At 41.8% G+C, this 24956-nt stretch overlaps 1 protein-coding gene across 4 annotated transcripts in view; it reads left to right on the forward strand.

Moving 5' to 3' along the window:
* ATG7 (autophagy related 7) overlaps nt 1-24956 on the forward strand; it is a 265262-nt gene that overhangs the window by 203630 nt on the left and 36676 nt on the right. The gene's annotated exons all lie outside the window — the stretch shown is intronic.

Here is a 24956-nt window from a genome sequence, read left to right on the forward strand (position 1 = left end):
CCACCACCACCACTGTGTCAGGGAGGAAGCAAAATGCTGATCGACAGTCAGAGGGCAGCTTTGGTCATTTACTCTTTCTCTGTTTCTACTCACTTTGTCAACTGGTATCAGACGAAAGGTAAATAGCCGCAGTGTTTGTATCAATACGTAATTGTTGAGTCGCTCAGTCCTGTCTGACTCTTTGCAGCCCCACGGACCGCAGCACTCCAGGCTCCCCTGTCCTTCAGCATCTCTGCGGAGTTTGCTCAAGCTCATGTCCATTCAGTTGATGGATGTTGCCATCCAGCCGTCTCATCCTCTGCTGCCCCTTTCTCCTCCTGCCCTCAATCTTTTCCAGCATCAGAGTCTTTTCCAGTGAGTCATCTCTTCACAACAGATGGCCAAAAATCGGAGCTTCACTTTCAACATCAGTCCTTCCAAAGAGTATTCAGGACTGATTTCCCTTAGGATTGACTGGTTTGATCTCCTTGCTATCCAAGGGACTTTAAAGAGTCTTCTCTAGCACCATAGCTCAAAAGCATCAGTTCTTTGGCACTCAGCTTTCTTTATGGTCCAACTCCCACATCTGTACATGACTACTGGAAAAACCACAGCTTGACTATACAGATCTTTGTTGGCTAAGTAATGTCTCTGCTTTTTAATATGCTGTCTAGGTTGGTTATAGCTTTTTTTTCCAAGGAGCAAGTGTCTTTTAATTTTATGACTGCAGTACCATCTGCAGTAATTTTGGAGCCCAAAAACATAAAGTCTGTCACTGTTTCCATTGTTTCTCCACCTATTTGCCATGAAGTGATGGGATTGGATGCCATGATCTTAGTTTTTTGAAAGTTGAATTTTAAGCCAGTTTTTTTACTCTCCTCTTTCACCTTCATCAAGAGGCACTTTAGTTCCTCTTCACTTTCTGCCATAAGGGTGGTGTCATCTGCATTTCTGAGGTTATTGATATTTCTCCTGGCAATCTTGGTTCCAGCTTGTGCTTCCTCCAGCCCAGCATTTCTCATGATGTACTCTGCATAGAAGTTAAATAAGCAGGGTCACAGTATACAGCATTGACGTACTCCTTTCCCAATTTGGAACCAGTCTGTTATTCCATGTCCGGTTCTAACTGTTGCTTCTTGACCTACATGCAGGTTTCTCAGGTGGCAGATAAGGTGGTCTGGTATTCCCATCTCTTTAAGAATTTTCCTAGTTTGTTATGATCCACACAGTCAAAGACTTTAGCATAGTCAATGAAGCAGAAGTAGATGTTTTTCTGGAATTCCCTTGCTTTTTCTGTGATCCAGTGGATGTTGGCAATTTGACCCCTGGTTCCTCTGCCGTTTCTAAATCCAGCTTAAACATCTGAAAGTTCTCAGTTCACATACTGTTGAAGCCTAGCTTGGAGAATTTTGAGCATTACTTTATTAGCATGTGAAATGACTGCAGTTGTGTGGTAGTTTGAACATTCTTTGGCATTCCCTTTCTTTGGGAATGGAATGAAAACTGACCTTTTCCAGTCCTGTGGCCACTGCTGAGTTTTCCAAATTTCCTGGCATACTGAGTGCAGCACTTTAATAGCATCATCTTTTAGGATTTGAAATAGCTCAGCTGGAATTCCATCACCTCTACTATCTCTGTTCACAGTGATGCTTCCCTAAGGCCCACTCAACTTCGTATTCCAGGATGTCTGCCTCTAGGTGATTGATCACACCATCGTGGTTATCTGAGTCATTAAAGTCTTTTTGTATAGTCCTTCTGTATATTCTTGCCACCTCTTCCTAATTTTTTCTTCTTCTGTTAGGTCCATATTGTTTCTGTCCTTTATTATGCCATCTTTGCATGAAATGTTCCCTTGGTATCTCTAACTTCCTTAAAAAGATCTCTAGTCTTTCCCATTCTATTGTTTTCCTCTGTTTCTTTGCATTGATAACTTAGGAAGGCTTTCGTATCTCTCCTTGCTGTTCTTTGGAACTCTGTGTTCAGATGGGTATCTTTCCTTTTCCTTTGCCTTTCGCTTCTCTTCTTTTCTCAGAGCTAATACAAAGAGCCAGTGAGCTCTGAAGAGGGATTGTGCTTAACTGGCATTCATCTATAGAAGTGGGGCAGAAGGACACCTTTGGTTGCCTGCTTCAGCTGCTGCCCTGCCCTTGAAGAATCCAGTCATGTTACAGACGTGATGAGAGAGAGGTTTCTCAGGCTGCCAGCAGATTGCTCATCTTGGTTTCAAGCTGGGCAGTTTCAAGCATGGATCAAGGTCTGACTCTCAATTATGAAGGCCCAGAAACATGGTTTTTGCAGAGTATCCAGAGATGATACATATGAACTTACTGGAGAATAACAGAACTGTGATAGTCTTTTCATCAAAACCCTCTGGTTGGCACATTCTCCGTAGAAAGCCAAGTTAAAGTCAAGTAATTTGCTGATCATGCATCAGAACTAGTTGGATGATTTTGAATGTCAGAGTTCCCTCTCCATTGTAGAGATGTAATGCCAGAAAGGTAATCCATCTTAAACATCTCTAGACAGGTACTCCCCTGGTGGTCCAGTGGTTAACATTTGCACTTCCACTGCAGGGGGCACAGGTTCGATCCCTGGTCAGGGAACTAAGATCCCACAGGCTATGCTGCGCAGCCAAAAAAAAAAAAAAAAAATGAAAGCTCTATAAACAGTAGAGCTTCTGGAGAAATAACTATAGATCTAGAGTGACATTCTATGCCCAAAAACATAAATTAAACTCTCAAAACTAACAAGTCACATCCAAAGGACAGGGGCCCAGGGCAGTCAGGCAAGAAGAAGAAACAAAAATTATCCATATTGGAAAGAAAGAGTAAAACTGTCCGTGCTCATAATATTATTTATAGAATATCCTAAGGACCCACATAAAGAGTATTAGAATTAATAAATGAGTTCAGCAAAGTTGCAAGATACAGGGAAAATATACAAAACTCAATTCAGATTCTATACACTTGCCATGAACAATCTAAAAATGAAATTTAATAAGTAATTCAATATGCAATAGCATCAAAAAAGAATGCAGTGTCATAAATGAATTTAACAAAAGTAGTATAAGCTTTGTATACTGAAAACTATAAAATATTGTTGAAGGCATAAGTAAGTGGCATCCATGGATATCTCTTGTTCATAGATTGGAATAATTAGTATTATTAAGGTGGCGGTGCCCCCTAAATTGATCTACAAATTCAACATATCCTCTATTAAAATTTCAGCTGCCTTTTTTTTTTTAAACAGAAATTGACACCTGATTTTTAGAATCATAAAAAAATACAAGGATTCAGAACGGTTAAAAGAAAGTTGGAGGTCTCACACCTCATTTCTAAGCTTATTACAATGCACTGGTATTAATAGCTGACATTTGTTGTCGTTCAGTTGCTCAGTCGTGTCTGACTCTTTGTGACCCCGTGGACTGCAGCACACCAGTCTTCCCTGTTCTTTCCCATCTCCCAGAGCTTGCTTAAAGTCATGTCCGATGAGTCAGTGATGCCATCCAACCATCCTGCCTTCTGTTGTCCCCTTCTCCTCCTGTCTTCAATTTTTCCCAGCATCAGGGTCTTTGCTAATGAGTTGGCTCTTCAGCACCAGGTCGCCAAAGTATTGAAGCTTCACCTTCAGCCTGTGGTACTAACAGATGTGTAGATCAATAGATTAGAATTGAAAATCCAGAAATAATCCCATACATTTGTGATCAATTGATTTTTGACAGAAGTGTAAGACAATGTAATGGATGATAAATTGTCTTTTCAACAAATGATACTGAGAAAACTGGATATCCCCCATGCAAAAGAATAAAGTTGGACCCCTACTTCATACTGTATACAAAAATTAGCTTTATATGGGTCCTAACATAAGAGCTAAAACAACAATAAAACAGGTGTAAATCTTCATGACCTTGGATTAGGCAGTGATTTCTACATACGGCAGCAAAGCACAACAAAGGACAAGAATGAATGAATGAATAAATAAATTGTATCAAAATTAAAAATTTTGTTCTTTGAAGAGCACTATTAAGAATGTGAAAAGACAGCCCACAGCATGGGAAAAAAGTATTTATAAATCATTTATCTGTCTGATTAGGGCCCCAAATCCATAATGTATAAATCTTCAGTTCAGTTCTGTTCAATTGCTCACTCATGCCTGACTCTTTGCAACCCCATGGACTGCAGCACGCCAGGCTTCCCTGTCTGTCACCAACTCCCAGAGCTTGCTCACACTCATGTCCATTGAGTCAGTGATGCCATCCAGCCATCTCATCCTCTCTCGTCCCCTTCTCCTGCCATCAGTCTTTCCCAGCATCAGGGTGTTTTCCAGTGAGTCGGTTCTTTGCATCAGGTGGCCGAAGTATTGGAGTTTCAGCTTCAGCATTAGTCCTTCTGGTGAATATAAGTTGTATAAATGTTACAATTTACCAATAAAAACTTGAATAGAATATAAGTAAATGAATATATTTTTTCAAAGAAGATACACCAGTGGTCAGTAAGCACCTTCTCAGATACCCAACACTATTAGTCATTAGGGAGACGGAAGTCGAAGCCACAGTGAGAAACCATCGCACACCGACCCGGATGGCTACAATAAGACAGACAATAGCAAGTGGTGGTAAAGATGTAGCACAGTTACAACTCTCACGTGTTATTTGTACACTGTGAAATGGTGCAGCCACTCAGAAAAATATCACAATTTTAAACACACGGATTGTTAAAAAACATGAGTTGTGGCTGAGTCCATTTATTGAGCTAACTTTTTATTCATTCTCGACTGTGTATCAGGTATTGTGCCAGTCATTTGGGGTTATAGACATTTCTCAATCTAACAAGAAGAGGAGGAGTCTCAGAAGAGAAATGTAGAGAAGGGGCAGGGGAGTAGAGAGGAGACAACAGAGAAGGTCGCCTTGAAGTAATGTCTTTAGTGAGTCTCCCTTCTTCACGTCTGACCCCTTGTCATATGCATCTACTTACTTACATCAGAGGACTTCCCTGGTAGCTCATATGGCAGGAATCTGCCTGCAATGCAGGAGATCTGGGTTTGATCCCTGGGTTGGATACTTACATCAGACATACAAACCTGAACCCCAGGCCTGACTGCTGCTTGTGAGCTACGTAATCTTGGTCAAGGCCCACACCTCTAAGTCTCTGGTAACTCATCTGTAAAATGAAGTTAATGATGCCCACCTCTCAGAGTTGTTTGGAGATTCAGTAAAGAAAGCCACATGTGTAAAGGGTTTTGTATAGTATTTGGCAAGATGATACGTGCTTGTTAAATGAGAACTGCTATTAATTACAACAGAAAAGATGCTCTTATATACAGCACTTTTTAAAATTCATATTCCTGTTGTTTATTGCAAGAATATAGAAGTACAGTTAATTTTTGCATGTTGACTTAGTATCCAGGAATCTACCAAATTCACTTATATATTCCAGTTATTTGTCAGTTCTGTTAGATTTTCAGTGTCTGCAATTTGTCATGTGTGAATGCAGACTAATTTACTACTTTTCCAGTGTTTACATCTTTTAAGATACATCTTCACTGAGGTACAATTAGCATGCAATAAAATTCACTTAAGTATACAGTGTGATGAATTTTATATCTTAATTTTTTTCAGCAACATATTTTGTAGTTTTCATTGTAGAGCAGGTCTTTTCACTGCCTTGATTAAATTTACTCCTAAGTACTTTTTTTAATACTATTGTAAATGGAATTGTTTTCTTGATTTTCTTTTTGAATTATTCATTTTTAGTATATAGAAATGCTGCCAGTTCCGGGGTATTGATTTTGTATCCTGCAACTTTGTTGAATTAGTAATATTTTAGAATAACCTATTTTGGTCTTTCTTCATTTTCTGTTATTTCTGTGTTCTCTTGTTGATTTCTGCTCCTATATTTATATTTACCTTCCTTTTTCAGTTTGATTCTTTTTCTAGTTTCTTGTATTAGAAGTCAGACCATAGATTTTTTTAGTTTTCTCAGAGCAGTCCATTTTATCTTAGTGATTTTAAGAATTTTTTTCTTTTAGAAATTATATGTTGTTCAAGTGATTTAAAAGTGGATATGTGTTCAGGCTACTTTCTTCCTTTAGTCTTCCAGCATATTCTTCTATGAGATTATTAGACTAAAAACTCCCCAAATGATGAGAAATTTGAAATTTGGCAATACATATTTTTAAACTTTCTTCTCTTCTACTACATGCATTGCATACAAAGCTATAATAAGTTCCCTCTCAGTACTGTTTTGCTGCATCCCACAAGTTTTGATACATCCTAGTTTCATTATTATCCATTGTGACTCCATATTTGACCTGTGAGTTTCTTAGAAGTCTATCGCTTAATATCCAGTCATTTGGAGATGTTCTCCTCTTTCTGTTGTTACACACTTTCATTCATTCATTTAATGCATTTGATTCACAGTGGTCAGAAAGCATTGATTTTAATCTTTTGAGATTTATTGAGATCTACTTTATGAATAAGACTATAATCTATTTTGGTAAATGTGCCACATGTACTTGAAAAGAATCTAAGTTCTGCCAGTATTGCATATGGTATACTATGTATGTAAGTTAGATCTCAAGTTGATTAGTCATTTCACATCCTGTATATGCCCGTACTGATTTCTCATGTCTTACCCAGTTAGTTAGGTGTGTTACAATCTCCAGACTGTAAATTTATCTATATCTTTTTTTTTGTTCTCAACTTTATTTCTCTCAAAGCTATATTATTTGATGCATATGTATTTAGATAGTGATACGTTTCTGTTGCATTGACCCTTTAATTATTAAGAAATGTTTCCAGTTATCTCTCATAATACCTCTTAAACATCTATTTACCTAATACTTATATAACAACAAAAACTGTTTGCCTGGTATAAATCATTTACTTTCAACTTGTATTTAATGTGTATTTAATGTGTATTTTTAGTTGCAATTGTTTATTTTAATTGGATTGTTTACTCTGTTTCCACTTAATGGAATTGCTACTATAATTGGGTGTAAGTTTCTTGTCATTTGTTTTATATTTGTTCATTCTATATTTTCTTCCCTTATTCCTTTTTCTCTGGCTTCATTTTAACTAGTCACGAATTTCAAAATTATATTTTATCTTTTCTATTGACATTTTTATTATACCTTTTAGATATCAATCTTTTACTGGTTATTGTAGAAATTTCCAAATTAATCTATTGCAGTTTACCATTTTTCAAACAGTGCAAGAAACTTGAACTAGTGTATTTTGTTTACTTTTCACCAGGTTTCTTTTGCTATAATTGCCAAAATTCTATTTCCCTGTAAGTAATAAAACCCACAAGGCTTTATCATTGTTGCTTTTATCAATCAGTAGTCTTTGTGTTCATCTATATAGTTACCATTTTAGAGCTGATGATTCCTCCTTGTAATTGATTCCTTCCGTATCAGATCACTTGCCTTTGAGCCTGAAGAAGTGCCTGTAATACACTCACCATATTAAATATCTGTAGTATTACTTGTAGAACAGTTCTCTGCAAGAAATGCTGAATACTGCTTTTGTTTTTCTGAAAGGATTTTTATTTTGCATTTCTTTTTAAAGGACATTCTCCTTGGATATAGAATTTTTATCTTTGCTAAAATTTTTATCACTTGGTAGTGTACCTCGGTTTGGTTCTCTTTTAATTTATCTTGCCTGAGGATCAGTCAGCTTGAATCTGTGGGGTAGATATGTTTCTTCAGCCTTGGAATATTATTTGCCATTATTTTTTCAAATTTGTTTTCTTTCCTATTCTCTCTTTTTCTTGTATAGAAGTCTACTTACATGAATGTTAGATCATTTGACCATGCCTCAAATCTATATTACTTTCTTTTTTTAATGGTTGACATTTTACTGTGGCTTATTCAAATATAATAGCCTCAAAAACCATTATAATACTATATCAGTATATATTAAAACAATAAAGTCCATCTTAAAAATTCTTAGCAAAACAATTCATTTTTTGTTTCACTTAATTTGTTATTTCATGTATTATCCAATGAAAAGTAGATGCTACTAATTGATTTTATTATCACTGTTGCATTTTGATCAGTTTCACATCCTTCTGGCTTTCAAAAGTGTAGAATCTCCATATTTTAGCATAACTAGCTATTTGCTTGAAACATGATTATGAATAGAGATTTTTTTTAAAAAATAATAGATTATAACATAAAATGTATATGATAAAATTCAAATATATATAGTTTTTTTAATTGAAGTATAGTTCGCTTACAATATTATATTAGTTTCAGGTATACAACATGGTGATTTAATATTTTTATACATTGTACACCATACAAAGTTATTACAATATTTTTGACTATTTTCCCTGTGCTGTACTTGACATCTTCATGACTTACTTATAACTGGTAGTTTGTGCCTCTTAATCCCTTTCACTTCCTTTTTCCTGTCTTCCCACCCCCTCACCTCTGGCAACCCCTAGATTGTTCTCTGTATCTATGAGTCTGTTTTTCTTTTATTTGTTTTTTTCCTCAGATTCCAAATATAAGCCAAAACATACACAGTATCTTTTGTCCTCTTTCTAACTTGTTTCACTTATCCTAATACCCTCTACGTCCATCCATCTTGTCACACATGGCAAAGTTTCACTCATTTTTATACCTGAGAAATATTCCATTGTGTGTGTGTGTAGACCACATCTTCTTTACCCATTCATCTGTTGATGGACACGTAGGTTGATTCCATATCCTGTCTGTTGTAATTAATGCTGCAATGAATATCGGAATATGTGCATCTTTTTGAGTTAGTGTTTAGTTTTCTTTGGATAAGTATCCGGAAGTGGGATTTCTGGATTGGATAGTAGCTCTATTTTTAATATTTTGAGAAACCGCCATACTGTTTTCCATACTGTATCAACTTACGTTTCCACTAACAGTGCATGAGTTTCCTTTTCTCTACATTCTCACCAACACTTGTTGTTTCTTGTCTTTCTGATAGCCATTCTAACTGGCCTGAGGTGGTATCTCATGTGATTTTGATTTGTGTTTCCCTGATGATTAGTGACGTTGAGAATCTTTTCATGTATCTGTTGGCCATTTCTGTGTCTTTGGAAAACAGTCTATTCAGGTCCATTTTTTAATCAGATAGTTTGTATAATTTACATTGAGTTGTATGAGTTATTTACATATTTTGGATATTAGCCCCTTATCAGACGTCTGATTTACAAATGCCTTCTCCCATTCAGCAGGTTACCCTTTTGGTTTGTTGATGGTTTCTTTTGCTATAAAGAAGCTTTTTAGTTTTTGCCTGTTTATTTTTGCCTGTTTCCCTTGCCTAAGGAGATAGATTAAAAAATATATTGCTAAAAGAAAACAATGTTGAAGATAATACGGGCTGTTTTCTTCTAGGAGCTTTATGGTTTCAGGTCTTATATTTAAACCTTTAATCCATTTTTACTTCATTTTTTATGTGGTGTAAGCAAGTCGTATAGTTTCATTCACTACCTGTAACTGTCCTGTTTTCCCAGCACCACTTATTGAAGAAACGTTCTTTTCCCCGTTTTATGTTCTTGCCTGCTGTGCTGCAGATTCATTGGCCGCACATACGTGGGTTTATATCCGGGCTCTTTGTTCTGTCCCACTGACCTCCGTGTCTGCTCTAGTGCCCGTGCCGCCGCACAGCACCGTGTGGCTTTGTAGTGCCGTTTGACGTCAGTGAGTGCGATGCTCCCGGCTTCGTTCTTTTTTCTCGATTGCTTTCGTTATTCTGGGGTCTTTTGTAGTTTCCTGAAAATTTTTGGATTATTTGTTCTACTTCTATGAAAAATATCATGGGTATTTTGATAGGGGGCCGTTGATAGGGGCCAGACTGAATCTGTAGATTGCTTTAGGTAGTATGGAAATTCTGACTGTATTAATTCTTCCAATCTGTGAGCTTGGTATCTTTCCATTTCTTTGTGATGTCTTCAGTTTCCGGTCGTCAGTGTCCTGTAGTTTTCAGAGTGTAAGTTTTTCCTTTAGATGCAGTTGTAATTCTGGTTTTTTTTTTTTCTTTGTGATTTATTTTGGATACTTAATACTGAGTTATCTACTGGCTCACTATTCCTTTCTGCTGCTATATCCAGTCCACTTTTAATTCATTCAGTGAGCTCTTAATTTCAGTTATTGTTTTAGGAAGTTCTGGAAAGGATTTTTTTTGTAAATTCTCTGTTCAAATATTCTATCTTTTCATCCAGCTTTTCTGTCTTTTTTTAGCATATTAATTATGTTATTTTGAGGTCCTTGTCTGCTAAATCAAATATCTGGATTATCTCTAATCTAATCACTGGATTATCTCTTGATTATTGGTCATTTTTTATAGTTTTTTCTTTTTTTGCAGGGAGTATACTTAGTAATTTTTTAGTATATGTCACACGTAAATGATAGGTTTACTCTAGATTAAGGTATAATATCCTAAAGAGTTGTTAAATTTGTTCAGACAGTTGTTAAATTTGTTCTAGTAACTTCTAAGTTACTAGAAGTTCACTTTAGTTTTATTAAGGTCTACTTGTTAGGGAAGATCTATTTTAGCATTCCCCTTAAATCCTCAGTATGGCTGATAGTCTTAAACGCTGCTGCTGCTGCTAAGGCGCTTCAGTCGTGTCCGACTCTGTGCAACCCCATAGACGGCAGCCCAGCAGGCTCCACCATCCCTGGGATTCTCCAGGCTAGAACACTGTCTAGGTCTGAATAAATGTCTGGTGTGTTCACCTACGTCTTCCACTCTGACTTGGGCCAGAAACCAGCATCTCTCTGGTACGTTTAACATCTGGCATTTTCACTGTCTCAGCTTCCCAGCATGTACTTTCTCCCAGATTTTTAGGGGTCTCACCCTTCACTTTGCAGCCCAAGTGAACCAAGGATCAAGGGAAGTTTCCATGCAGATTTCTGGGTTCCTTTTCTAAGTTCCGTGGATCCCTGCTCTCCAAATTCCAGTCTCCTTAACAACATCAAACTTTACCTTTTGCCTTGTCCCTCCATCAAAACCATTGCTCTCTGCTGGTCCTGTGTTGGTTGCTCTCTGAGCCTGGTAACAATTATTTTATGTATTTGTCAAGTTTTTATTATGGAAAGAAAGTAAGTCTGATACCATCTACTTTATTATAGTTGAGCTGGAAGTCAGCATTTTGCTTCTTGGTTTAGGGTATATGTCTTTATACTCATTTTGAAAGGCACATTCTGTGGGTTATTTTGATTTAATTTTACTTTAAGATAATTTTGTTATTCAGTAATGTTTCACATTATCATTTACATGGAAAATGATTATTATTTAGCATTAATGTAAGAAAGTTTAAAGCACTTCCCAGGTGGCACAGTGACAGGGAATCCTCCTGCAATGAAGGAGATGCAGGTGTGATCCTGGGTCAGGAAGATCCCTTGGAGGAAGAAATGGCAACCCACTCCAGTATTCTTGCCTGGGAAATCCCATGGACAGAGGAGCCTGCCAGGCTGCAGTCCATGGGGTTGCAAAAGAGTCAAATATGACTTAGCAACTAAATAGCAACAATAACAACATGAAAGTTTAAATTAGCCTATTGAGCTTTGTTGCTCACAATATTAAGAGATAGCCTCTTTGGCATTTGCTTGGCTTAAAATTGTCTAGGATTGAGAGTCCACTCTGGCTTAACCTTATTTTCCTGGTAAGCATAGTCCTGGTAACAGCACGTCTTGGCAAAACTGACTTGTTGTCTTGGGCAAGTTTTGAAATGGCAGCTGCTGGAGTTTGATTCCTTTGCCCTTACGTTTTATCTCCTCTGAAAATTTGGCCACTTAGGGGAAGATTGGCAGAGTAGGCTGTATTAGTCATTCACATAACAACAATTTATCAGGTCCTTTCTTGTAGAGCTAGTTTAATAATAGCTGGGGAGAAGCTTTTGTGATTGCTTCTTAGTGTCAGAGGTAGTGAACTGGGCCATAAAAGGGGGGGAGAATGTACATAAAGTAGAAGGAACTATAAAGATAAACTTCATCATTGTTCTAATCCTCCTCCAAGGAGCTAGACTTGTTATATTTTTTTCCTCAAGAAGTTCTTAGTGTATTGTGAAAAGTACTTCAGTAACAAGGCAGAGTCTAAAGTAATACCTATTATGCTGATAATACAGAGCATGATCTGAAATGATAAAGTAGGCTGAAGGACAGCAGAAATCGGTAACATTGGTTTCTTCCTAAGAGGGAGCTCTTGGGTGGCTGGTCCCTAAGGGTGGGAGGGAGACATAATTATATATGCTTTTTTCCTTCTGAAACATGAATCATCTTCTGAATACTAAAAAAAAAAGTCGATTAAGCGTATTCATTTATTTATTTTTCCTCCTATAACTTCCTAAAATCACAGTAAAAGGAATATCTTTTAAAACCTGCAGAGATATGGAAGAGCAAACAACAGCGACAAATAATTTGGAATCTGGAAAGAGAGTGCTATAGACAGACTGTCCCCCCAGAATTGATATAACAGTCCCCAGCGTGAGAGTATTCAGAGGTGCGGCCTTTGGGAGGTGATTAGGTCATGAGGGTGAAGCTTTCACAAATGGGCTTAGTCCCTTCTAAAGGGGCACCGCAGAGGGCTCCCTTGCCCATTCTACATGTGAGGGCCAAAGTGAGAAGGGGGAAGCAGGCCATCACCAGACACCAAGTTTGCTGGTACCTTGATCTTGGATTTCGCAGCCTCTAGGTCTATGAGAAATAAATGTGTGTTGGTGAAGCCCCCACATCTGTAGTTTTTTTTTCCTTCTGACTGTGCTGGGTCTTTGTTGCTGTGCAGGCTTCTCTCTAGTTGTGGCCAGCGGGGGATGCTGTCTAGCCGCAGTGCGTGGGCTTCTCATTGCAGGGACTCCTCTCATTGTGGAGCACAGGCTCTAGGGCACTTGCTCAGTAGTTGTGGTGCATGGGCTTCATTGCTCCGCGGCATGTGGAATCTTCCCGGACCAGGGATCAAACCCATGTCTCCCACATTGACAAGTGAATTCTTTACCACTGAGCCACCAGGGAAGCCCCCAAATCCATAGTGGTTTTGACATAGCAGCCTGAACTGACCAAAACAGATGGACAATAAGAAGGTTAAGTTCTAAGCCAGCCAGCCAATAGAGAAAGCCAGTATTTCCCTCAGAACCACCCAGAGACAGGATATGGGGACAGTAGACACATCAGAAAGAAAGGTAAATAAGAGACTTAAAACAGGAGAGTGAGTTAAAGGTCTGTCTGAAGAAGCAGTTAGATCCCCACCCTAGCTCTACGCAACTTTGTTTAAGAAACTGAAAGTTTACTGTCTGGTCAGAGTAAAACAAGATTTCTAGACTAGGATGCCTCTATCCAAGTTGAAAATAAGATGTATCACTGCAAAGATGCGGTTAAATGAATGTTTACACATCAAATACAGAGAGGTCAGACTTCCTCCTCACCCTGGGCTCCCACTTCACAGCCCTCCAGTTTAAATGCCTTCCAGACAGGAGCATGGGTGATCTCCCGGGAATCTGACCAACACTAAAGAGAAAATGTAAGGAGCTCTGTGACATGACAGACAGCTCAGCCAGATGGCCCTGTGGTGAGGTCCGCGGAGGGCTGCACGCTGAGGACCTCCTTAAACAGAAGCACAAACCACGTGTTCCTTGCCATCTGACTTGAAAGACAGAGATTAAACTCAATTGGAAGGAGCTAAGACTATGCCTCGGGATGATAATTTTATGTATTACTAAAAATTCCACTGTCATTTAGGTTTTCAGTGAGATAAAAGAGGTACTATATTCATGAAACAAGAATAAAAAGTTATAAAAATGGATATTCAGATAATTAAAAAGAGCTCTCAAATTAAAAATATACGTTTAAAACTCAATAGAAGAATTTGATAATGAAATTCAGAATATATTCCAGAAGTTAAAAGGAGAAAGAAAAGGAAAATAGGGGAGCAAATTAGTGGATCAGGCCAGGAGGGCCAAAATCAGAGTAATAGAGGTTCCAGAAGGAAAGAGGAAACAGACCAGAAGAAATAAATAAAGAATTAAATAAAATTTCTGAAAATTGAAGGACACAGCATCTTGACTGGAAGCCAACTGACTGCCCGGAACGGAAAATAACTAGAGACCAACCCCAAGGCCCGTCATGGTGAAATTTCAGAACAGCTGGGTCAAAAAATATGTACATTTTAAAGAAAGAAACAGTCACATAGAAAGAATTTTAAAAATCTCAATAGTTTTTGCCTCCTCAGCAACTACAATGGAAACCAGAGATCCAGTGTTTTCTAACCATGAAGGAGAATTATTTCTAATCTACAATCCTATATCCTGCCCAGTTGTTAATTGAGTGTGAAGGTAGCTTAAAGATATTTGCAAATACCTAAGATCTAGAAAATTTTACCTTCCATTTACCCTTTCTGAGGAGACCACTGAAGGATGAACTCCAGAAAAACAAAGGAGTAAACCAAGGAAGAAGACGACATGGCATATAGAGAGTGGGGAATGAAAAAAAAAAAAAAAAAAAGAGAGTGGGGAATGGCAGGCAGTAGAGAGTGAACGGAATCCCAGAATAAAGGTAGAGGGAAGGCTCGCGATGACAGTTGTGCCTGAAGCATTGAGGGCAACGAGAACAGACCAGATCAGGTCACAAGCCTCCAGCACAGATTTTGTTAAGGAAATGAAATCGCTTGCATACCTAAATGTGTCTGAGCATATAGGGATTTAGATAATTGGCAGATAGTTTGGGATTAAATTATGGATAAGCACTTATGAACAAAGTGAAACAAACAAATAGAAAAGACAGTTGTTAACTCTAGAGAAAACTATGATGTAGAAGGGGAAAAAAAGTAATCCTACCCTATTACACGGTTCACCTAGATGTAGCAATGAGATATTGATCTCATCGGAATTATAATTATGCTGTAAGAATGAGAGGACAGGAAGGTAAGGGTTTGTGATCACAGGGGTAAGGGAGTGCTTAAGAGCAGAAGAGAGCTAACTCCTCATTTACCAAAAAGAGAAATAGTCGCAAAGAATAGGACATGACTTAGGGACTGAACAACAATGCTTAAACCTAAAAAAAAAAAAAAAATCAAGAAGCCAAGAAATATCAATACAGACATTAAAGATTTTGTGCCCAATACTAATACGGGGTGATAGTTTCCCCACACTAAGCAATTCTCCACTGACCACTGGGTGTCCTGCAGTTAACTCAGTTCTCACGATACTCACACAGGTTGAGGGTTTGGTCAGGTTGGTACAGAGGTAAAGAATCTGCCTGCCAATGCAGAAGACCGAGGGTTCCATCCCTGGGTCAGGAAGATGTCCTGGAGTAGAAAATGGCAACCTGCTCCAGTATTCTTGCCTGGGAAATCCCATGGACAGAGGAGCCTGGTGGGCTACGATTCATGGGGTCGCAAAGAGTCAGACGCAACTGAGCACGCACGCACATATAAGACCGCCCTCCGTTTCAGATGCCAGTCACAAGCCCGCTTCTCACTGACTGGCCGCAGATCAGCGGTTTCCCCAGCACCCTCCTTGGGTTCAATTAATTTGCTAGAGCTGCTCACAGGACTCAAGAAACCAGCTTTCTAGCTTACCAGTTTATTACAAAGGATATTAAAGGGTATGAATCAACAGCCAGATGAAGAGATACATAGAACGAGGTCCTAAACAAAGGAGCTCTGTCCTTGTGGAGTTTGGGGCCTGTACAGTGGCACATGGAAGCAGTCTTATACACCAACCATGGAAGCTGTCCACGCCTCCTCCTCCTGCGTTTTCACAGAGCCTTCATTACATAGGCATGGCTGATTAAATCGTTAGCCATCGGTGAGTGGTTCAGCCTCCAGCCCCCTTTCCCCTGCTGGAAATCAGGGGGTGGAACTGAAAATTACAGCCTTCTATCCATGGTTAGTTCTCCTGGCAGCCAGTCCCCTGACCCCATCTTAAGGAGATTTCCAAAAGTCACCTTATTGATGCGAACCAGTCAGAGTGGAAAGGGACTTGTTATGAGTAAACAGACGCCCATTTCACCTTTATGGTTCTCAAGAGTTTTCAGAAACTGAGGACAAGGGATCTAATATTTTAAGATCCTCCCATTGCTCTCATCACTCAGTAAATTCCAAGGTTTGGGGAAGCTGTGAACCAGGATGAAGCCAAATAGGTATGAGAAATAGATTTCAGTCATCTGAGTGACCAAATATATATTTCTTATGTCCCAGTATTGTAGACATATTATTTTCACATATAGAGGTAAAACATTACTTGTATAGTATCAGGTGACTCACCACAGAGAGTGGAAGATGGAGGCCTGCTACTTTTTATAACAAGCCTTGGAACTTTGGCTTTTTAAACTTTGCTCATATATATTTATGACTTATAATCAAACGAAAAGTTTTTTAAAACAACAAAACAATGTGGTTGTTGTTGTTCAGTTGCTAAGTCATGTCTGACTCTTTGTGACCCCGTGGACTGCAGCACACCAGGCTCTCCTGTTCTTCACCATCTCCTGGAGTTTGCTCAGATTCGTGTCCAGTGAGTCGGTGATGCTATCTAACTATCTCATCTTCTGTCACCCCTTTCTCCTTTTGCATCCAATCTTGTCCAGCATCAGGGTCTTTTCCAATGAGTCAGTTCTTCCCATCAGGTGGCCAAAGTATTGGAGCTTCAGCATCAGTCCTTCCGATGAATATTCAGGGTTGATTTCCTTGAGGATTGACTGGTTTCATCTCCTTGCAGTCCAAGAGACTCTCAAGAGTCTTCTCCAGCACCACAGTTCAAAGGCATCAATTCTTCAGTGCTCAGCCTTCTTTAGTCCAATTCTCACATCTGTACATGACTACTGGAAAAACCATTGCCTTGACTATATGGACGTTTGTTGGCAAGGTGATGTGGAAGAAGTGATCATGAGAGTGGACAGACTGGTTTTTTTGAAGGATACATAGGAGTTCTATAGGCTAGGGAATAGACGGGTGTGCTGGCAGGTAGAGAGAACCAAGGCTGGCCAAAGGCAGAGTGGGTATAGCCTAGCCTCCGAATGGAAGCTTGAGTTGTGGGGTGTTGTCACACCTCACTATTGGCTTTTCTCCTTTTGGTGTCTTTGTTGTTTAGAATTTAAGACTTGGCCCTTTTGTTAACTGATAAAATTATAACGTGTTATTATGTTTGGTTATTGCTCTAAAATAATAGTGTTCTTTGAACTAATTTCAAAAGGAAGAAAGTGAGCTGTCATTGAATTGACCCTGGCAGTAAGGTTTGCTGAAAAGGCAGTGTCGTTTCCAAGTCCTTTCCTGGGCTTGAGAAGAGTATTTCAACCACCGTTCCCAGAACTCAGAAGTCCTTGCAAGATAGTAGACTCCCAAGGAAACGGGCAGTTTGCCAGGAATTTGGGAAATTCAGATGCCTGCAGCATCTCAAAGCTCACAGGGCCAGAAAAGGGCTTGGCAGCTGCGTGTGCCCTAGAGGCAAATGGACATCTAGGAGTGGGCTGGGGTGGCCAAGTTCTGGCTGTAGGTCTTTTGCAGCTGCTGGGCCACTTCTGATGGCGGACTACCGTCTAGAGGCATTGGAAATGCCAGAAGGCACGAGGTGTGGTAGGAGGATCTGGGGTTGACTTCTGGTTCTACCATCTTTGTAATGTCAACAAAGTCCCCTGACCCTTTGAGAGTAAGATCGGTGCGGTAATAAACACGGGGTGGTTAGAGGTGTCCGCTGAAGTAAGGTGCATGGGACTGCTTTGTAAATAGAAGATTCTTACTGTAGATCTTGGTTTCAGTTAGTGAGTTTCTTTACCTGTTGAGTTTGTGTCTGCACGTGTGCCTTCTGTCCCTAGTATATTTATTATTATTGACTCCAGGTAAGCTTATCTATTAGTTGAGATATATCTTAAGCTTAGTACTGTAACAGGGAGTCCCCACAATGTCACAGTTCAAGGCAGACAGAAATACGTTTCTCTCTCATGTAACAGTCTAGAGCTGTGTTAATCCAGTGTGGTAGCTGCTAGGTACAAGTGTCTGTTTGCATTTAAATGAATTAAAATAAGATAAAATTTAGTTCCTCAGTTGTACTGGTCTCCTTTCAAGCACTTTAGCTACTTGACTATAGGCTGTTGTATTGAGCAGCACGTATAGAACATTTCTGTGATCATTTTCTTGTGCAGCCCTGCTCTAGAGGAGCGCTCCACAACTTGAAGGGTGGCTCTGCTGCAAAGGTCATCCATGGGCCTGAGTTCCTTAGATAGTCCTCAGAAACTCAGGTCCCTAGACTCTGCCAGTCTCTAGGTAAGGCTTCATGGCATGCTTTGGTGTGCCATGAATCCTTCTGACAGTGTGGCAAAGCCTACAGACCACTTCACAGAGTAGTATTTTTAAATGTGTAAGATAAAATACATAGAATTACAAAGGAAAGCAATTGTGTTGAAATACAATTACCAAAGTAATTTTAAAAATGAAACAAGCTCATATAGTGCGTGCAGTCAGTCACTCAGTCATGTCTGACTCTCTGCAGCTTCATGGACGGTAGCCTGCTAGGTTCCCCTGTCCATGGAGTTCTCCAGGCAAGACTACTGGTGTGGTTTACTGTTCTCTACTCCAGGGGATCTTCCTGACTCAGGGATTGAACCCACATCTCTTGCGTCTCCTGTTCTTTACCACTAGCACCACCTGGGAAGCCCCATAATATAGCAGTATCTGCTTTATTAAGACATCAAGTAATGATCTAGGGGCAAGTATAATGATGACTAATTTAAAAATATTTATGAGTTTATATAATATTTTATGATAATCCATAACAAGTATAATGTGTTATGAGGTTATCTGTAAATGTCTGTTGCTGACAGAGTCCTAGATCTTGCTAATACTTCTGTGTTTTTTTTTTCCCCTACCTGATACTTGAAGGAACTAATTAACTTCAGATAGAAGTTAGTGTATAAAGTTATATAGCATTTTCCCCATTCAAATTTATAGACCAACAGTTCTGTGTAAATAGACCCCTTTGCCATCTGTGGACTTCAAAATTAAGAAACCCTGCTAGGTCTTGTCAAAACTGGCTTGGTATTGTCAGGTCCACACTCCAGAATATGGAAAGGGGGTAAGAGAGGAAGCTGAGGGCAAATGATTTCCCTTTTAAGGGCATGACCCAGGGGTTACTTGCCTCCCGTTGGCCAACTGTTAGTCACGTGGTCATCTGCATTTTAAGGCAGGCTGGGAAATGTAGTCTCCAGGGCAGCCATGTATCTTGCTAGTAAAAAACTAGCAGGAGGAACTCTGTCTGTAAAAGGAAGAAGGAAAGAATGGATATTAGAACCAGAAAGGAAGTCTATCTGTAAAAGTAAAAGTGTGAGTCGCTCAGTTGTATCCTGCTGTTTGCGACCCATGGGCTGTAGCTCGCCAGGTTTCTCTGTCCATGGAATTCTCCAGGCAAGAATACTGGAGTGGGTTGCCATGCCCTCCTCCAGGGGATCTTCCCGACTCAGGGATCGAACCCGGGTCTACTGCATCGCAGGCAGAAAGAATGGATTTTAGGAGAACCAGCAGTCTCTGCCATGGCTTCATTGATAATCATGAAACAAGAAGTGTTTCTTCAAAAAAAAAAAAAAGAAGCGTACTGTTTATTCTGTACACTTTCAGGTCTAAGTCAGAAATGCCAGGAAGAGTTCCACCGTTACTGGCAGGCCCCCGGTGTGGTACCAGCTCCCAGGGCACACAGTGTCTGGGGGATGTAGCACAGTTTGAGCTCCTGTTCCCCAGTCCTGATCACATGGCAGCAGCTGCTGGCGGCGTTGTCATCATTTTTGTTGGTGCCAGTGGTGTGTTGTCCCTTGCTTAACACAAACCCAGGATGCCCCTGATCTGCAGCTATGGAGCTAACAACTGGTTAGGTGTCTGTTCTTGTCACCAGTGTTGTATGTGCAGGAGAGCATCAAGTAGGAGGAGGCAGGCCTTTTCCAAACAAACAGATCCCTGAGCAAATGCCCTTTAAAGTTTAAAATAACAACCCCTTGGGTTGTTCAGATCTTTGACTTCTCAGAGAGCTACTAAGTACCCTAACTCTTCTTATTTATAAAATGCCCAGATCGTTGTTTTTTTGTTTGTTTCTTCTTCTTGCTTTTCTTTTTTTCAAGTTAAATAGCAGTTATGACACAGCACCACATGGCCAGCAGCCTTTAACTCATAAACAGAGGGTTTTTGAAAAGACATATTTAGAGGCGAGCTTGGTCGGCTTCTCCTGGCAGGATGGAGACAGAGCTGTTCCAAGGCCAGAGAGCACTTAAAGGGCCAGGCGACCCCTCATACACCCCTTGTCTCCATCCAGGGGGAGATAACGTGAATATTTAGTATCACTTCCCTTATAGCCCCAGATTGTGAGCGAGCTCCCAAGGGGCAGGCCCTGGAGTCTTTGGAGCCCCGCCCCGCCCCCAAAGCCTGGTGCAGTCTCTTGTGTGTCAGAGGCGCTGGGCATATGTTTGCCGACAAATCATTTGTGTTTTATGAGCATTTATAATGGCTTTTTAAGTGAGTGCCGTTTTCAAGTTTGCTGAACGAAGAATGGCTTTTGTTTGGTCTTAGGGTCACCGCTGTTTTGTTTGTTTATTTGGCCACCCCTCCCCTAATCCATCTCTAGTTTTAAAATGTGCTTCACTAGGAAAATATGACTCCCGTTAGTTGAGTTCACGTTCAGGCCAACTTTTCAGGAACCTATCTATTTCCGTAGAGTGAGACCCACTCGCAGGTGCCCCGTGTGGTGCCAGCACTCACATTGTCCCTGACTCAGTTGCCCCACCGCCCTTTCAGACACCCTCCCGTAAATCAGGCAGCCAGCGCTCCACACAGGGAGGGTTTTTCACTGGGTCTTGTGATGCAGGCCCGGTCCCGATAGCGATCTCAGGCGGGTGATATAAATAGGCTAGGATGGGGCAGTGGCTATTTTTATAAAGGAAGCTTTCTAAGTTGATTTCTTTGAACCTAGAACATCTCCCCCTCCCTCTGACTTCCCCTGTTTCCCTCCACCACTGGGGAGATCTCTTGGTTTTTCCTGCCTGCCTTTCCCCTCCCCCCAGCCAGCTGGCGTCCACAGAAATCAGAAGGAAGGTACGTGCCTGAGGCAGAGTTGCCTGAAATCTTATATCTTCTCCCCACCACCCACCCCCCGCCACTTTCAGGATCATCTTTCATCCGGCCCCCGAATGGCACCTATCCCAACCGTCGGCCTCCAGCATCTCGGGGACTGGCTGCTTTGTCTGAAATAGACATCCGCCAGCTCTCAAGCAGATCACTTCCCCCCACTCACGCCTGAACATCTATTTTACAGTATTGTCTCTTGTTTGTCTTTGTACGTTCAGCCCTGCCCCAGGTTTATGAACCGGACTGCCTCCCCCGAGGTCCCCTACTCTTCTCCCTGCCCCAGCCTGGCATGCCCACCCCAAGTGAGGCAGAGATCGTGGGGTCTAGTCAGGCCTTCCAGGAGGACATCTTGGCTTTAAGAGCTCTCTCTTCCCTCCTTGTGGGCCCCCCCACCCCTTGCCCTCCACGTCCACCACAGTAAGTTTCACCGTCAGCTGGGAGAAACTTGCCTTTCTTTGCATCCTTTTCCCAGGTTTTCATGCTGAAAACAGCACATTCTCCACATGAAACAAAAACTGATTCTGCTCTCTTTTCAACTTGTGTTTCTGACCATGCTGTTCTTGGCAGCACAGCTTCCAGGCTTGGGGGTAGAATTGATAGCTTACATGTAGACGTTAAATCGGTTGGCAAAATGCCATCTGGAGTCAGCGCTCCCTTGGATCATTTGCCAGCATCTGTGACTTCCACCACCCAGTGGCCTTGAGCGTCTTCTTAACTTTACAGCCAGCTTCCCTCTTGGAGCGCCCCCCTCCCAACTCTTCCACAACCCCCCTTCCCAGCCAGCCCTAAGTGTTGGGCCCCATTTCCCTTCCCGGGCCAAGTGCTGGAAGTAAAGAGACTGTTTTCAATTTCTGATCTCCACCCCAGATTTCACAGGCCCCAGAGCCTGGCGTTGCAGTCTGGCCAAAGGGACCACAAACCAAGTCACCAGTGATGTTCTGAGCTTTGGTTCTGCCTTGGCACGGGATTAATGTTCTATCGCAGAATAACTGTGGAGATCAAGTGAAGCAACGTATTAATGCTTTAAATGCCTTGTGAAAGGTAGCGAGCACCAGAGTAAGAATACACATCATAGCTCCTCTTTTAGAAGCACTGACTGTGTTCTGTGTGTAGTGCTTCACGGGATCTATCTTACTTAATCTTGGCAGCCACTCTCTTAAAAGGACTACTATGCCCGCTTTGGGCTTCCCTCATAGTTCAGTTGATAAAGAATCTGCCTGCAATGCGGGAGACCTGGGTTTGATCCCTGGATTGGGAAGATCCCCTGGAGAAGGGAAAAGGCTACCCACTCCAGTATTCTGGCCTGGAGAATTCCATGGACTGTATAGTCTGTGGGGTTGCAAAGAGTCAGACACGACTATGTAACCTTCACTGATCTCTGATGCCTGCTTTACAGAGAGGAACATGAGACTCCAAAAGATGAAGTTGTTGGTCAGGCTCCCACACCTAGGGAAAGCGACGGAGTCAAAATTTGAGTCTGGGCAAGTCAAGCATGACTTTACAGCCTACACTTTCAGCTCTTTAGCAGTTCTCCCTTCCCATTTCAGAATTCGAGCTTCCCTGGTGGCTCAGATGGTAAAGAATCTGCCTGCAATGTGGGAGACCTAGGTTCAATCCCTGGGTTGGGAAGATCCCTTGGAGAAGGGAACAGTTACCTACTCCAGTATTCTTGCCTGCAGAATCCCCATGGACAGAAGAGCCTGGTGGGCTGCAGTTCATGGGGTCACAGAAAGTTAGGCATGACTGAGCAACTTTCCCTTCCCATTTCAGAACTGGTAAGAGAAGCAAGATGGACTTTAAAGATGGGCATTTATAGTCCTTTTCCTTGAGATGCCTATTTTTACCCTCCATTTTCAGATCAATAAGCAGTTTCTAGTGCTCAATTCGTAATCCCTTCATCAGACGAGACTCGGTGGTTTTCCCAGGGGGAGAGGGAGGTTGGGGATGGACCGCCTGCTGCAGAAAATGCCCCTTGCTCTTGTCACCGGCACCGACCTCCTGCGCACCGCCTGCACCTCAGGCACTCTCTGCCGTGTGAGCCGCTGGCTGGCAGAGGGGCTCAGGCTCCCCGAGAGCCGCTGCGTGTCTGTCCCCGGCAGGACAAGGGCCCGAGTCGGCATGTCGAGCCGCTCTGCCTGTGAGCGTCTCAGGGCAGGTGTGCACTCCTCAAGCCTCTGGCGTAGCACGTGGCCAGCCACACAGAGAAATCCGGAGCCCCCGTCCTGCAGGAAAGACTGAGCAGGCACGGTGACTAGTCAGCGTGTGTGTGTGTGTGTGCGCGCACGCGCCTGTGTGTGTGTGTGGTGTTCAGCAGTAGAGGACTAAGGGCGTCAGAGGAGAATTCTGAGAGGGGAGAGGTTGATACAGGCTCCGGGGGAGCCCCCACGAGAGAGAGCGTGATCTGGGTGCTGACGTGTCCGGGTGGAATAGTGAGGAGAGGACTCCCCCCGTGAGAGAGACAGCTAAGTGTCTCTGGTCAGCGTTCCTGAGAGGACTTGATGGAAACTGCATTTTAATCTTAATCCATGTATACGCGATACAACGGACCACTTTTCTGACTGTCCACGTCTCAGGTGAGACACGGTGCAGTTTTCTTCAACGTCTGAACTACAGTTGCAGGAGGGAATCGAAAGTGAACAAGTTGTGGTGGAGGTGGTGACAGAGACACGTGTGTGTTAAGACTCACCCACCAAAAAGTCAGTTGGTTTTTATTTTTCTGTTGTTCAGTCGCTCAGTTATCCCGACTCTTTGCATCCCCATGGACTGCAGCACACCAGGCTGTCCGTCACCCTGTCCATCACCATCTCCCAGAGCTTGCTCAAACTCATATCCATTGAATCAGTTATGCCACCTAACCATCTTGTCTGTGTCATCCCCTTCTCCTCCTGCCCTCAATCTTTCCCAGCATCAGGGTCTTTTACACTGAGTCAGTTCTTCGCATCAGGTGGCCAAAGTATTGGAGTTTCAGCTTCAGCATCAGTCCTTCCAATGAATATTCAGGACTGATTTCCTTGAAGATTGACTGGTTTGATCTCCTTGCAGCCCAAGGGACTATGTAAGCTTCAAAAATAATTATTTCTTTAAAGAGATGGATGCTCCTGCTCATAGAGCTTACGGCTTCATGGTAGATTAGCCAATACACTGTCTTGTGTACTTAAATACAGTTGCTCAGTCATGTCCAACTCTTTGCGACACCCATGGACTTCTCTAGGCCAGAATACTGGAGTGGGTAACCTTTTCCTTCTCCAGGGGATCTTCCCAACCCAGGGATCGAACCCAGGTTTCCTGCATTGCAGGCAGATTCTTTGCCAGCTGAGCCACAAGGGAAGCCCCAGAATACTGGAGTGGGTAGCCTATCCCTTCTCCAGCGGATCTGCCTGACCCAGGAATCAAACCAGGGTCTCCTGCATTGCAGGCAGATTCTTTACCAACGGAGCTATCAGGGAAGCCTGACCCGTACTTAAATACCATCTTTGCCATAAGAGATGTTGGATAAAAGGATGTTGGTGGGGGTCTTGAAGTCAGCATGGGGCAGTGCCAGCCGTGGGAAGCCTCACGTGTCCTGACGGCCGGGTGGCCCGTCGTGCAGTATGGTCCTACACTGTGTTGTGGGGACAGCTCACAGTCCTTTTTTTTTTTTAAACATAAGATGTACTTCCTAAGCTGATGTTGTTGAGCCCTGGCTCTGTACCAACCAGTGTCAGGTGCTGGGGTTCTGAGATGACCCCCCCACACCCCACCTCACCAGATAAAATACACACATGAAAAGAGAGCCCACCTCATCTGCATGGGAGAATTGTAAATTACAGCAATAACGAAATACTGTTAAACACCTACGTGGTGTAGCGTCCATGCCCAGTCGTGTCCAACTCTTTGTCACCCCGTGGGCCGTAGCCCACCAGACTCCTCT

Source organism: Cervus elaphus, chromosome 24 (genome assembly GCF_910594005.1).
Source record: "Cervus elaphus chromosome 24, mCerEla1.1, whole genome shotgun sequence".
Taxonomy (NCBI): Eukaryota; Metazoa; Chordata; class Mammalia; order Artiodactyla; family Cervidae; genus Cervus; species Cervus elaphus.